We start from the raw sequence: 15,018 nt of genomic DNA, 5'->3' as shown, positions 1-15,018 counted from the left end.
GGAACAGTGAGAGCAGAAAAGGACAGAGATTGTCCTCGGGTTGGAACGGATCTAGGTTTTTGCTGATGATTAATGGAACGTGTATGGTATTTACTAATTGATTCTTTGTGTTATAATTATGTGCTTTTCCGATTCCCTAGGGGAAACCGTTATCACTCAATGTGTGTGACACAGACCAGCAGCTTTGCCATCACCTGGGAGCTGGCTAGAAGTGTAGAATCTGAGGCTCTATCCTACAGGATCAGAATCTGCATTTTAACAAGATCCTCAGGGGAATGTGTATACATATTAAAGTGTCAAGCACTGCTTTGAAGGCTGGCAGAGAGCAAGTCTAGTTTTGATTCCTCTTCCTGTTCTGCATGCATCTTGTCCGGAGTAAGCTTTTAATAAATATTTGCACAGTGAAGGGTATAATACCGTTTACTACATTTCTAACAAGATAATACCACTTAAACAAACAGCGATGGGGGAATGCCAAGTCGTACAAGGCCACCCTTTTTGAATGAACAGCTTTATTTTGTTGAAAAGCTTATTTTTCATAAAAAAAAAAAAACCATACACTTAGGTTTGACAAATTCGCTTCTCTGCCTTTTGTCTTTCCTCTGCCCTAGTAAACTCAGAGATTCTCTGGTTCTTTTTTTTTTTTTTTTTTAAGATTTTTATTTATTTATTCATAGAGACACAGAGAGAGAGAGGCAGAGACACAGGCAGAGGGAGAAGCAGGCTCCATGCACCGGGAGCCCGACGTGGGATTCGATCCCGGGTCTCCAGGATCGCGCCCTGGGCCAAAGACAGGCACGAAACCACTGTGCCACCCAGGGATCCCAGATTCTCTGGTTCTTAACCAAAGACAGTTTGCAGAAAAAAGAATGTTGCGGATAACATTTTTACTGTGACCTTTTGCTCCTCCCTCCAAAATCTCCACTGCCTGGTTACCTCCTTTTTGGTCCCTACTGTTCCCCTCTCTACCACTTCCGTTCATTCTTTCCACTGCACTCTGCAGCAAGGCCTCTGAAGGGAGTAATACATTGAATCTTGTGTATTATTCAGGTTTCTAACCACAGGGTAGCTTCTCTATGCCAAATAATAAATAGGTCCTTACAGTAGTCAAATCAGCATAGCAGAAGCAAACCAGATATTATATTGGCGAGTGGAAAACTTATTAAGAAAAGAAACTTCTTGTCTAAATAGAAATGACTTTTGGGTCATCTCCTTTGGGGGATTACCCATGACATTGTTTTGCTCTAGTAGCATTTATGAGTCAGTCAGTAGTTAATATTATATTGCATATATGGATAGGCATTATGCAACTATGTATAATATGCATAATTATATGCATATTGCACATTCAGGCAGTAATTAACACTGTTATCCTACAGTAATTAACATCCTACAGTAATTAACACTGTAGGATGGATTAATTGCTTCTCTCCAGTCCCAAGTTTTGTTTGTTTGCTGTCACTCCAGTATTTTCTCTTTCCTTTAAGAGGGAAGGAAAAGGAGGTAACAAAGTAACCTGTGGGGGTTCTCTTGATGTTACTGTGTCTCATGCCACTCATTCTCAGATCAGCCCTTCTGCCTGATAAACAGAGGAATAACAGAGAGCGTGGGAAGCATCATAGCACAGTAAGCTTTTACGTACACTGCTAAAGGTGTCCTTCTGAGAGTTAAAGATGTGGAAATGGGAGAAGAGTATACTGATTTTACAGAACTTGATGACAGGGTTAGATTAGGCATCTGGAGGTTTACATTCCCATTTCCCCTCCCATTTGTGGTCAGGGATGAGTAGGATATCTCATCTTGGTGATTTACATTTCAAAAGGCAACCTGATATTTTTTTATAAAGTCAAACGTTCACTTAACATGTAGTTTAGTAATCCCACTCTAAGGTACTTATCCAGGGGCAGCCTGGGTGGCTCAGCGGTTTAGCGCTGCCTTTAGCCCAGGGTGTGATGGAGTCCCATATTGGGCTCCCTGCATGGAGCCTGCTTCTCCCTCCACCTGTGTCTCTCATGGATAAATAAATAAAATCTTTAAAAAAGAAATAAGGTATTTATCCAGGTGAAATAAAGATGGGTTCACACAAAAACCTGCACACAAAACTTAATTTGTACAAAACATATGTGGCTTTATTCATATTTATTCCCAAATGGAAACAACACAAATGTGCTTCACCTGGTGAATCGATGAACAAAATGTGGCATAGTTGTAAATGGAAAACTACTCAGTAATAAAAAGGATTAAACTCTCCATACACACATGGATGAATTACAGATGCATTATGGGGAGTGAAAGAAGCCAGATTCTATTTACATGACTTTCTGTAGAAAGCAGAGGATCAGAAACAGAACCATGCCTTTCAGAAGTTGAGGATGGGAGCACAGGGGTTGACTACAAAGAGCAGGAGGGAATTTGGGGGGGGGGGACGACAGAACTGTGTCTGCCAAAATTTACAGAACTGTACAATTAAAAGGGTGAGTTTTATTGTAAAAAAAATTATACCAGAGGGGTGCCTGGGGGGCTCAGTCAGTTAAGCATTTGCCTTCAGCTCAGATCATGATCCCAGGACCTCTAGTTGGGCTTCCTGCCCGGTGGGGAACCTGTTTCTCCCTCTCCTGATCCCCCTCCCTGCTTGTGCTTTCTTTCTCTGTCAAGTAAATGATATATATATATATATATATATATATATATATATATATATATATATATATGTCAATGGGACACCTGGGCTCTTTCCATTGTTTGGCTATTGTGGACATTGCTATTATAAACATTGGGGTGCAAATACCCCTTCAGATCACTATGCTTGTATCTTTGGAGTAAATACCTAGTAGTGAAATTGCTGGGTCATAGCATAGCTCTTTTTTTAACTACTTGTGGAACCTCCATACTATTTTCCAGAGTGGCTGCATCAGCTTGCTTTCCCTCCAACAGTATGAGAGGGTTCCCCTTTCTCCACATCCTCCCCAACATTTGTTGTTTCCTGAGTTGTTACTTTTAGCCATTCTGACTGGTGTGAAGTGGTATCTCACTGTGGTTTTGATTTGTATTTCCCTAATGCCAAGTGATGTGAAGTATTTTTTCATGTGTCTGTTGGTCATTTGTATATCTTCTTTGGAGAAATATTTATTCAGATCTGTGTTATTGTCATTTCTAACAAGAAATATTTATTTGGCATTTATCCCACTTCTGGCACAGAGCTCCTGAAACCCTTGGAATTTCCTAAGTGCCTACTACAGTTGTCTCTTGTTATGTTAACGAAGTGACTATTATTTTTTTTATAAATTTATTTTTTATTGGTGTTCAATTTGCCAACATATAGAATAACACCCAGTGCTCATCCCGTCAAGTGCCCCCCTCAGCGCCTGTCACCCAGTCACCCCCAACCCCCACCCATCTCCCTTTCCACCACCCCTTGTTTTTTTCCCAGAGTTAGGAGTCTTTCATGTTCTGTCTCCCTCTCTGATATTTCCCACTCATTTTTTCTCCTTTCCCCTTTATTCCCTTTCACTATTTTTTATATTCCCCAAATGAATGAGACCACATAATGTTTGTCCTTCTCGGATTGACTTATTTCACTCAGCATAATACCCTCCAGTTCCATCCACGTCGAAGCAAATGGTGGGTATTTGTCGTTTCCAATGGCTGAGTAATATTCCATTGTATACATAGACCACATCTTCTTTATCCATTCATCTTTCGATGGACACCGAGGCTCCTTCCACAGTTTGGCTATTGTGGACGTTGCTGCTGTAAACATCAGGGTGCAGGTGTCCCGGCGTTTTATTGCATCTGTATCTTTGGGGTAAATCCCCAGCAGTGCAATTGCTGGGTCGTAGAGCAGGTCTATTTTGAAGTGACTTTTAGAAAGAGGGACCAACTTGGGTAGTTTAGAGGGCTGGAAATTTCAGTCCCACCCCACTGACCTTCAGGAGTAGAGAGGGTCTGGAGGTTGAATCAATTGCCAATGGCCAATGATTTAATCAATCATGCCTATGTAATAAAGCCTTCATAAAAACTGAAAAGGACAGGATTTGAAGAGCTTCCAGGTTGGTGAACATGTGGAGATTCAAGGGAGAGTGGTGAGCTAGGAAAGGGCATGGAAGCTTCACGCCCTTTCCCCATACGTGCCCTGTGCATCTCTTTATTGTTCCTGAGTTATATCTTTTTATAGTAAATCAGGAATCTAGTGAATAAATGGGTTTCCTGAGTTCTGTGAACCACTCTAGCAAATTAATGGAACCTAAAGAGGAGGTCTAGGAACTTCCAATCTATAACCTGTTGGTCAGAAACCCAGGTGACAACTTGGACTTGTGATTGATGTCTGGAATGTGTGCGTATGGGGGTTGGGGGCACTTCTGTAGGAAAGAGCCCTTAAGCTGTGGGATCAGACACCATGTCCAGATACATAATGTCAGAATTGAGTTGAATTGTGAGACACACAACTAGCGTCCTAAAAATTGCTTGTTGGTACGGGGAATTATTCCAACTCTGACGTTGGAATTCATGACCAGAACGCTTAAGGACCTTTGCATATTTTCTATTTGAATTATTTGTTTTCTTGCTATTGAATTGTTTGATTCCTTATTTTGAATATTAGTCCCTTGTGAGATATATCAGATATATGGTTATATATCAGATAAATGTTTTCTCCCATTCAATAGGTCACTTTTTCATATTGTTGATTGCTGTGCAGAAGCTTTTTAGTTTGATGTAGTTCCACTTGCTCATTTTTGCTCATTGCCTTTGCTTTTGGTGTCTAATCCAAATCATAACCAATACCAATGCCAAGGAGTCTGCCCTTTATGGTTTTTTTTTTTTGAGAAGTTTTATAGTTTCAGGTGTTAAATCTTTAATCTATTTTGAGTTAGTTTTTGTGAGTAATAAGGTAAGGGTTTAGTTTCATTTTTGTATGTGGATAGTCAGTTTTCTCAGCACTACTTATTAAAGAGATTTTCCCAGAATTTTGTGGTTTTGGTGCCCTTGTCAAAGATTAGGTGACTGTATATAGGTGGGTTTATTTCTGGGCTCTCTACTCTCTTCCTTTGGTCTGTGTCTACATTTTTATGTAGGTACTTACTGTTTTGATTACAGTAGTTTGAAATCAAGAAATGTAATACCTCCAGTTCTGTTCATCTTTCTCAAGATTCCTTTGGCTTTTTGGAGTCTTTTGTGGTTTCTTTATTTTATATTAAAATAATCTTATTCTGGCCTAGAAGCAGTAGTAAGTTCTTATATTCTGTCTACCCAAAGGAAGAGGAACCAAATTAAAGGGTCCAGAATTTTCTTCACATATTATCATAATTAGGATTTGCATGTGAATTTTATCTTGTAATCTCAAAATTGCCCTGTGAGAGTAGACAGGACAGATAATTATATCTCATTTTATAAATAAGGCTCTGGTTAAATATATAGCCAGCATTTCCTTAAATGATATTTATACTTCATTCATTTCTTGAAAACTTGATGAGGGCCTAGTACCTGCTGGGCTATGCTAGGCAGCCCCTGCTCTGGAATTGCTCACAATCTTGAGATCTCCAAGTGAAGAATGACTATGGGGATCCCTGGGTGGCACAGCAGTTTGGCACCTGCCTTTGGCCCAGGGTGTGATCCTGGAGACCCGGGATCAAATCCCACATCGGGCTCCCGGTGCATGGAGGCTGCTTCTCCCTCTGCCTGTGTCTCTGTGCCTCTCTCTCTCTCTCTCTGTGACTATCATAAATAAAAAAAAAAATAAAAAAAAAGAATGACTATGACTCCAAGTAGGTATGACTCTAAACCTGACATCTATGGACACATAAATGTTTATAGTGACACTTATGGCTAAACATTCACTGAAAATTTCCTTTTCCGAAAGTATAAACTTTTTTTTTTTTTTAAAGATTTTATTTATTTATTCATGATAGTCACACAGAAAGAGAGGCAGAGACATAGGCAGAGAGAGAAGCAGGCTCCATGCACCGGGAGCCCGATGTGGGATTCGATCCCGGGTCTCCAGGATCGCGCCCTGGGCCAAAGGCAGGCGCTAAACTGCTGCGCCACCCAGGGATCCCCGAAAGTATAAACTTAAATTATTTGAAGAATTAGTATCTCAATTAGCATCATAGTTAGCAGGCATTGATTGAGCACTTAATATATATATCACCACATGGGTATTGATTTGGTACAAAGAGACTGTTAACTATAAATTGTTTGACTTAGGGTAAGTACCCTTATCTTTCTAATTGTAAATTTTGTCATATGTAAAATAGAGGATTATGCATGTCATCACTAAATCCTGAGTTATAGTTGATGACATTATTCCAAGCTCTGTCCTCTGAAGGGCCTAGAGAAAAAATGACACCCAGTAGCTACGAGCACACCTAGCACCTAGTTTTTGGCTTCTCATACCATTCTTTAATAAAAGGAACCAGGACTCTTGGAAGAAGTGGCTGCTTTTAGGACTGGGACACTGAATGTACAAGATAAGTCTGAGGCATCTGGTAGTGCCAGAAAGTGAAGAAGTCCTTAAACCAACCAACCAAACAAACAAATGCCACACAAAAAAACAGTTGGGGATATGTCACAGGGACAGAGGAGCCAATGCAATAGCTCCTAATGGCTAAAGATGGAATAATATGAGCAATGAAATAAATATTACAGTATTGGATTATAACCCAAGTTATAATATAAATATCTGTGAGTCTATGCTGATATAAAGAAATAATTAAATAAGCAAGTAGAAGGGGAAGAATTCTTCCCATACAGAAGAATTCTAAGACATTTATATAGATACCCTTCCCTCAAAGAGATGAAACATAACTGTCAACTGTTTAAGTGTAGGCTGAGTATAGTAATTCCTTCTAAGGAGTACAGTATATTGGGAGGGGGAAGAATAACTTAACATTAGAGAAACATGACAAACACAACTTCAGCCAGTTGATCAAGATTAACATCATCAGTGACAAGTCAGTAGCATGTACCCTTGATATAATGTGATGAGAATAACACTTTACCTCTGTGATCTTTTTCCTGAAAAACTGTACAGCCTCATCATGAGAAAAAATATCAGACACTCACCAGTAAAGGATATTCTACAAAATGCTTAACCAGTAGTATTTTTCAAAACTGTAAAGATCATCAAAAACAAGGAAAGTCTGAGAAACTATCAAACATTATATGGTCTCATTCATTTGGGGAATATAAAAATTAGTGAAAGGGAATAAAGGGGAAAGGAGAGAAAATGAGTGAAAATACCAGTGAGGATAACAAAACATGAGAGACATCTAACTCTGGGAAATGAACAAGAGGTAGTGGAAGGGGAGGTGGGCAGGAGGTTGGGGTGACTGGGTGATGGGCACTGAGGGCGGCACTTGGCGGGATGAGCACTGGGTGTCATGCTATATGTTGGCAAATTGAACTCCAATAAAATTTTTTTTAATTAAAAATAAATTAATAAAAAAAGTTTAAAGGAGCCTAATGATGAGGGGTAATGTATTTTGAGTGGGATCCTGTGACAGAAGAAAAATCATTATTAAATAAATTTTAAAATTATGGAACTTAGTTCTTTTTAAAGTGTCAAGATCAGTAGACTTAATGATGTACTATAAGCTGGCTAATTGAATTTATTTTTTATTTTTTGGCTAATTGAATTTAAATTTTAAAAAAAAAGAAGAAAGTGTCAAGATCCTGAAAGAACAAAAGACTGAAGAACTGACAAAGATTGGGGGAGAGTAAGGCTACATAACTAAATACAATATGGGATCCTGGGTTTGAAAAAGGGAATTAGTTTGAAAACTGTTGAAATTTGAATAAGGTCTGTGGTTTAGTTAATAGAATTGTATCAATGTTAATTTCCTTGGTAGTTATTGTAATGTTATATGAAATCTTATAATTAGGGAACCTGGGTAAAGGGTATATGAGAATTCTCTGTACTATTTTTTTTATTGAAGTATAATTGACATACAATATCCCAGTAGTTTCAGGTGAACATCAAAGTGATTTGATATTTTTATACATGATCCCCCTGATAAGTCTAGTTACCACCTTTCAGCATGCAAAATTATTACAATATTATTGACTGTATTCCCTATGCTACTTATTACAGCTGCATCACTTATTTATTTTATGACTGGAAGTTTATACCTCTTAATTCCCTTCACCTTTTTTGCCCCTCCCAACCCTTCCTCACTCTTGTAACCAATAGTTGTTTTCTGTATCTCTGAGTCTTCTGGTTTTTTTTTTTTTTTTAGATTCCACATATAAGTGAAATCATACAGTACGTCTTTCTCTGCCTGGTTTATTTCACTTAGTATAATATCCTCTAGGTCCATCAATTCTGTCACAAATGGCAAGATTTCATCCTTTTTTATGCCTGATTAATATTTCTTTGAATATATGTACTACATCTTCTTTATCCATTCATCTATCCATGGACACATAGTTAGCTTTCAAGTCTTGGCTATTGTATATAATGCTACAATGAACATAGGGATGCATTTATCTCTTCAAATAGATGTTTTCATTTTCTTGGATAAATACTCAAAAGTGGAATTGCTGAATCATAGGGTAGTTCTATTTTTAATTTTTTAAAAAGATTGTATTTATTTATTCATGAGAGAAACAGAGAGAGAGGCAGACACATAGGCAGAGGGAGAAGCAGGCTCCATGCAGGGAGCCCAATGCAAGACTTGATCCCGGGACTCTGGGATCACGCCCTGAGCTGAAGGCAGATGCTCAACTGGTGAGCCACCCAGGCATCCCTGTTTTTAATTTTTGTGAGAAATCTCCATACTGTTTGCCATAGTGCTGCACCAATTTACATTCCCACCAATAGTGGGTGAAGATTCCCTTTTCTCCACATCTTCACCAACACTTGTTATTTTTTATCTTTTTGATAATAACCAATCCGGTGTAAGCCAATCTGATGAATGAATATCAGTTGTGAAGTGATATCTTTTTTTTTTTTTTTTTGTGAAGTGATATCTTATTTTGATTTTGATTTGCATTTTCTTGATGGTAAATGATATTGAGCATCTTTTCTTGTGCCTGTTGATCACCTATATGTCTTCTTTGAAAATATGTCTATTCAAGTTCTCTGCTCATTTTTCAATCAGGTTGTTTGTTTTTTGGATATTGTATAAGTTCCTTATTTGGATATTAATCCCTTAGCAGATGTATGATTTGCAAATATCTGCTCACATTCAGTAGGTTGCCTTTGTTTATGGTTTCCTTCATTGTACCAAAGCTTTTTGGTTTGATGTAATCTTATTTGTTTATTTTAGTTTTTGTTGTCCTTACCCGAGGAAGCTGGTCCAAAAAGATATTGTTAAAGTTGACCTAAGAGCTTTCTGCCAATGTTTTCTTTTATTTCTTTGGTTTTAGGTCTTACATGTAAGTCTTTAATCCATTTTGAATTTATTTTTGTACATGGTGTAAGAAAGTGGTCCAGTTACATTCTTTTGCATGTAGCTGTGCAGTTTTCCCAACACCATTTGTTGAAAAGACTATCTTTTCCCCACTGTATTCTTTTCTCTTGTCATAGATTAATTTACCATATACGTATGGGTTTATTTCTGGGCTCTCTCTTCTATTCTGTTGATCTATGTCTGTTTTCATGCAAGTACCATATCATTTTGATAACTATAGCCTTGTGGTATAGCTTGAAATCAAGGAGCATGAGACCTCCAGCTTTGTTCTTCTTTCTCAAGATTACTTTGGCTATTCAAGAGTCTTTTTTGATTCTGTACAAATTTTAGGATTGTTTTTCTATTTCTGTAAAAATTGCCATTGGAATTTTCATAGAAATTGAATTAAATCTGTTTATTGCTTTGGGTAGTATGCATATTTTAACAATATTAATTCTTTTACTTCATGAGCACAGATATCTTTCCATTCATTTGTGTCATTTTTAGTTTCCTTAATCACTGTATTATAGCTTTCAGTCTACAGGTCTTTCACCTCCTTGGTTAAATCTATTCCTAGGTATTTTATTCTTTTTGATGCAATTGTAAACGAGATTGTTCTCTTAACTTCTCTTCTTTGTTATTAGTGTATAGAAATGCAACTGATTTCTTCAGTGTGCAGAAGTCTGTTGCACTTCTATACATCAGTAATGAAGCAGCAGAAAAAGAAATCAAGGTATCAATCCTTTGCAATTGCACCAAAAATAGAAATACCTAGGAATAAACCTAACTAAAGAGGTAAAAGATCTGTACTCTAAAAAGTATACAACACTTATGAAAGAAATTGAAGAGGACACAAAGAAATGGAAAAACATTCCACGATTAGAAGAACAAATATTGTTAAAATGTCTATACTACTATAAACAATCTACATGTTTAATACAATCTCTGTCAAAATACCAACAGCATTTTTCACAGAGCTAGGAAAACAATCCTAAAATTTTTATGGAATCACAAAAGATCCTGAATAGCCAAAACAATTCTGAAAAAGAAAAAACAAAACTGGAGGCATCACGATTCTGGATTTAAAGCTATATTACAAAGCTGTATTATCAAGACAGTATGGTACTGGCGCAAAAACAGACACATAGCTCAATGGAACAGAATAGAAACCCAGAAAGGAACTCACAACTATATGGTCAACTAATCTTCAACAAAGCAGGAAAGACTATCCAATGGAAAAGACAGTCTCTTCAGCAAACAGTGTTGAGAAAACTGGATAGCAACATATAGAAGTATTAAACTGGACCACTTCCTTATACCATACAGAAAAATAAATCCAAAATGGAAGAAAGACCTATATGGGAGACAGGAAACCATCAAAATCCTAGAGAACACAGGCAGCAATGTCTTTGACCTTGGCCAGACAACTTCTTACTAGATATGTTGCTGGAGGCAAGGGAAACAAAACCAAAAATGAACTATTGGGACCTCATCAAGATAAAAAGCTTCTGCATAGTGAAGGAAGCAATCAACAAAACTAAAAGGCAGCCTACAGAATAGGAGAAAATATTTGCAAAAGACATATCTGATAAAGGATTAGTACCCAAAATATATAAAGAACTTATCAAATCAACACCTGAAAAACTAATAGTCCAGTTAAGAATTGGGCAGGAGATATGAATAGACACTTTTCCAAAGAAGACATCTAGTGGCTAACACATACATGAAAAGATATTCAACACTCTCATCATCAGGGAAATGTGAATCAAAATATGAAAATTTTCGGATTGCTTATTTCATAGAGAAAAAAAGAAACAAGGTGATTTGCTGACTGTGAGGAAAGGGGGCAGGTTTGAGGTTTGAACGGGTAAACATGTGAAATAATCAACTAGGAGAGTAGAACAAAGAATTGACTAGAAAAATGAAGTGGGATTGGCAGGTAGCACTGAAGGCCAACTTAGGTTTGGTCATCATGAATTTAAGATGTTAAGTCGGCATAGTGGTGTTTTTCTCTTGCCATACTTAGCTGTTTTAGTGGAGGAACATAACCAAAGGTAAAATTTATCCAAGAAAGTATGGGGGAGAGGGGCAAAGAAGTTGAGAGTGCATGTAGGGTATGATTACAATGTTGGACCATGGATTTTAAGCTGGGTAGCCTGGGAAGTGAAGACAGAGTAGATTGATGGAGGTCCCAGTGGAGTTAAAGAACTGAAGGTGTTGGAATGAATGAGCTGAAAAGATAAGAGGTGGTTTTATAGAGTAGGAAATTGAATTTAAAAATGACATTGAGATTTTGGTGATGTTGGAGTTACTGGTAATGACAGTGTCTTAGATATGACCATGGGTGTCGGTAGATAAAATGAGGTAGATCGTAAGATCATTTGAGTGAGAAGGTCATTGAATTGAGAGACCAGGTGGCAGAGAGTGTTAAGATCTCCTTCAACTCTCATTCTCATTCTTCCTTCCTCCTTAATAACAGAACTTTGATTTTTACGTGGGCACTTTGACTCTTTGTACAAAGACATATTTCTTAGCCTCCCTGGTAGCTAGATGTATATGACTAAGTTCTTCTAATGAGATCTAAGTGGGAGTGTATCCTAAATGGAAAATTCTAGTAAATCGCCTTAAAAGATTCTAATAAACCTCCTACATTTCTCTTTCCTTTTGTGTAGAATGTTCACATAATAATTAGAGCTCCAGCAACCATCTTGGACCATGAGGTAAAAATGATATGCTGAGAGTGGAGCAGAAGGAGGAACTGTGTAGCTGTTCTAGCATCTTCCTTGAGACACTCTTCCTCCAGACTATTTTATATGAGATAGAAATAAGTTTCAATTTTGTTTAAGTCATTGTTACTTTGGGTTTTTCTATTATATTGCAGCTGACCCAAATCCTAATTAATACACTGAATTGGTGGAAATATTACCTATATAGATGTTAATCAACTACAGGAGTAGTTATATTTATAAAGAGAGTGAGGCAGAGAGCATAGTGCTAAAACCTTCCCTGAATGAAGGGGAATAAATGGGAGATCTGTAAATTACTTCAAACAGTAGAGGTAGTAAGTGGAAGAAGGTGGGGAATTTGAGAAGGGAGGGAGAAACAGAAATGAAGATGAAGGAAGACATTTTGCTCCACTCTCTTTCCTGTGTTAAGATAACCATTTATTTATATAAATTTTATATTTTTAAATTTCTTTAAATAAAAAAAATTTAGAAGAGGGAGCAAAAGGAGAGGGAGACACAAAATCTTAAGCAGGCTCCATACCCAGCATGTGAGCCCAAAGCAGGGTTCCATCTCACAACCCTGAGATCATGACCTGAGCTGAAATCAAGAGTCAGATTCTTAACTGAGCCACCCAAATGCCCCAATACTTTTTAATTCCTGTGTTTGACTGAGGAAGTAAGTTGTACACAGAACATATAACATCTATTTCAAAACAAACATAATATTAGAGATGACTTACTGACTCAGATCAGTGATGTATTCCAGAATATTTTCTAGGACAACATGCTTGCCCCATAGATATTTCAAAATGGTAAGTGTTTTTAAACTCCTTAATCACTTTTTTATAAAAGTATTAGTCACTATTTATATTTATATATGTATGTATGTATATATATTAGGATATATTCATGATTATATTTAATCATTTGAAAACATTAATATATTAAAGAATACTCATGTTGAATTTTTTCTTTAATTATTAATGTACTGATGTCTTATTATGTTTTAGGCAGCACTGGGAATATATAGAATAAATACAAAATGTCTTCCTTGAATTTACTAGTTCAAGGAAGAAACAGGTGAAAGAACCAATTGATATTAAATAATGTGACAAAAGATACACCAAATAAAATTGAGCAAAATACCAGGTATAACAAGAGTACAGAAGGTCACCTATTTCATATTGGAGATCATCAGTAAGATATTCCTGGAAGATAACAGATGAAATGGATCTTGAATATAAAATAGGTGCTAGCCATCTGGGCAAGTGGAGAATTTATCAAGAGGAGGATACAGCAAAAGAATATTTGCAGAAGCATGGAAAAATACAGCACTTTGGAAAATTCCAAGTAGGCAGTCTGGAGGATATTTATATACTATTATATATTATATTGCCATTGACAAAAGTAATGGGACACAGACCTAGCATATTAAGTAAAATTATTTATTAATGTACTTGCCATTAATATACCATAAATTTTGCTTGTGGAGACTATTGGCTCAATGTGCTCAGCTACAGGAAAGAACTTAATCTAAGTGATCTTAAGAAAATGTCTCTTTTGACCTTATTTCACCATTTTCTCCTCTGTATAGTTATAGCTAATGTTTATTCAGCAAAGAAAACAAAATTGCCATAGTAAGTTACATTATGTTTCATTAGCACAACTTAATTTGTAATCAAGGTAAAACATAGTAATTTATTTTGTAATTTCTTGATTAATTGATTTAAATTCAAATTAGTTAATATATAGAGTAGTATTGTTTCAGGAGTAAGTGATAAATCTCCTGATTTATCTAATCTAATCTTTAAATTAATCTCCTGATTTATCACTTACATATATCACTGAGTGCTCACCACAACAAGTGGCCTCCTTAATACCCATTGCACCACACCTACCTTCCAGCCGCCCTCAGTTTGTTCTCTAAATAAGAGTCACTTATGGTTTGACTTCCTCTTTGTTTTTATCTTATTTTTCCTTCCCTTCCCCTGTATTCATCTGTCTGGTTTCTTAAATTCCACATATGAGTGAAATCATATGATACATGAGTTTGTTTGACATATTTTACTTAACATAATTCACTCTAGTTCGATCCACGTCATAGCAAATAGCAAGATTTTGTTATTTATATTTTCTTTTCTTTCTTTATTTTTTATTGAAGTTCTATTTGCCAACATAGAGCATAATAGCCAGTGCTCCCCTCAGTGCCCATCACCCAGTCACCCCATCTCCCTGCCCACCTCCCCTTCCAGAACCCCTTGTTCGTTTCCCAGAGTTAGGAGTCTCTCATGTTCTGTCACCCGCACTGATATTTTCACTCATTTTCTCTCCTTTCCCCTTTAATCCCTTTCACTATTTTTTATATTCCCCAAATGAATGAGACCATATAATGTTTGTCCTTCTCCAATTGACTTACTTCACTCAGCATAATACCCTCCAGTTCCATCCACGTTGAAGCAAATGGTGGGTATTTGTCGTTTCTAATGGCTGAGTAATATTCCATTGTATACATAGACCACAGCTTCTTTCTCCATTCATCTTTCGATGGACACCGAGGCTCCTTCCACAGTTTGGCTATTGTGGACATTGCTGCTAGAAACATCAGGGTGCAGGTGTCCCAGCGTTTCACTGCATCTGTATCTTTGGGGTAAATCTCCAGCAGTGCAATTGCTGGGTCATAGGGTACTTCTATTTTTAACTCTTTGAGGAACCTCCACACAGTTTTTCAGTGTGGCTGTCTGTACCAGTTCACAATCCCACCAACAGCACAAGAGGGTTCCCCTTTTCTCCGCATCCTCTCCAACATTTGTTGTTTCCTGTCTTGTTAATTTTCACCATTCTCACTGGTGTGAGGTGGTATCTCATTGTGGTTTTGATTTGTATTTCCCTGATGGCAAGTGATGCAG

At 37.0% G+C, this 15,018-nt stretch overlaps 1 long non-coding RNA gene across 3 annotated transcripts in view; it reads left to right on the top strand.

Moving 5' to 3' along the window:
- The window catches only part of LOC140601037 (uncharacterized), a 63,213-nt gene that overhangs the window by 542 nt on the left and 47,653 nt on the right, over positions 1-15,018 (top strand). For 2 of the 3 annotated variants that reach the window (XR_012004098.1, XR_012004097.1), the window contains exon 2: positions 141-375. This is a non-coding gene — a long non-coding RNA (uncharacterized lncRNA). Of the gene's footprint in view, positions 1-140; positions 407-15,018 lie in introns of those variants that run through there. The other variant, XR_012004096.1, reaches the window with a different exon arrangement.

This window comes from Canis lupus, chromosome 12 (genome assembly GCF_048164855.1).
Source record: "Canis lupus baileyi chromosome 12, mCanLup2.hap1, whole genome shotgun sequence".
Classification (NCBI taxonomy): domain Eukaryota; kingdom Metazoa; phylum Chordata; class Mammalia; order Carnivora; family Canidae; genus Canis; species Canis lupus.
This window is presented reverse-complemented; position numbering and strand designations above follow the sequence as displayed.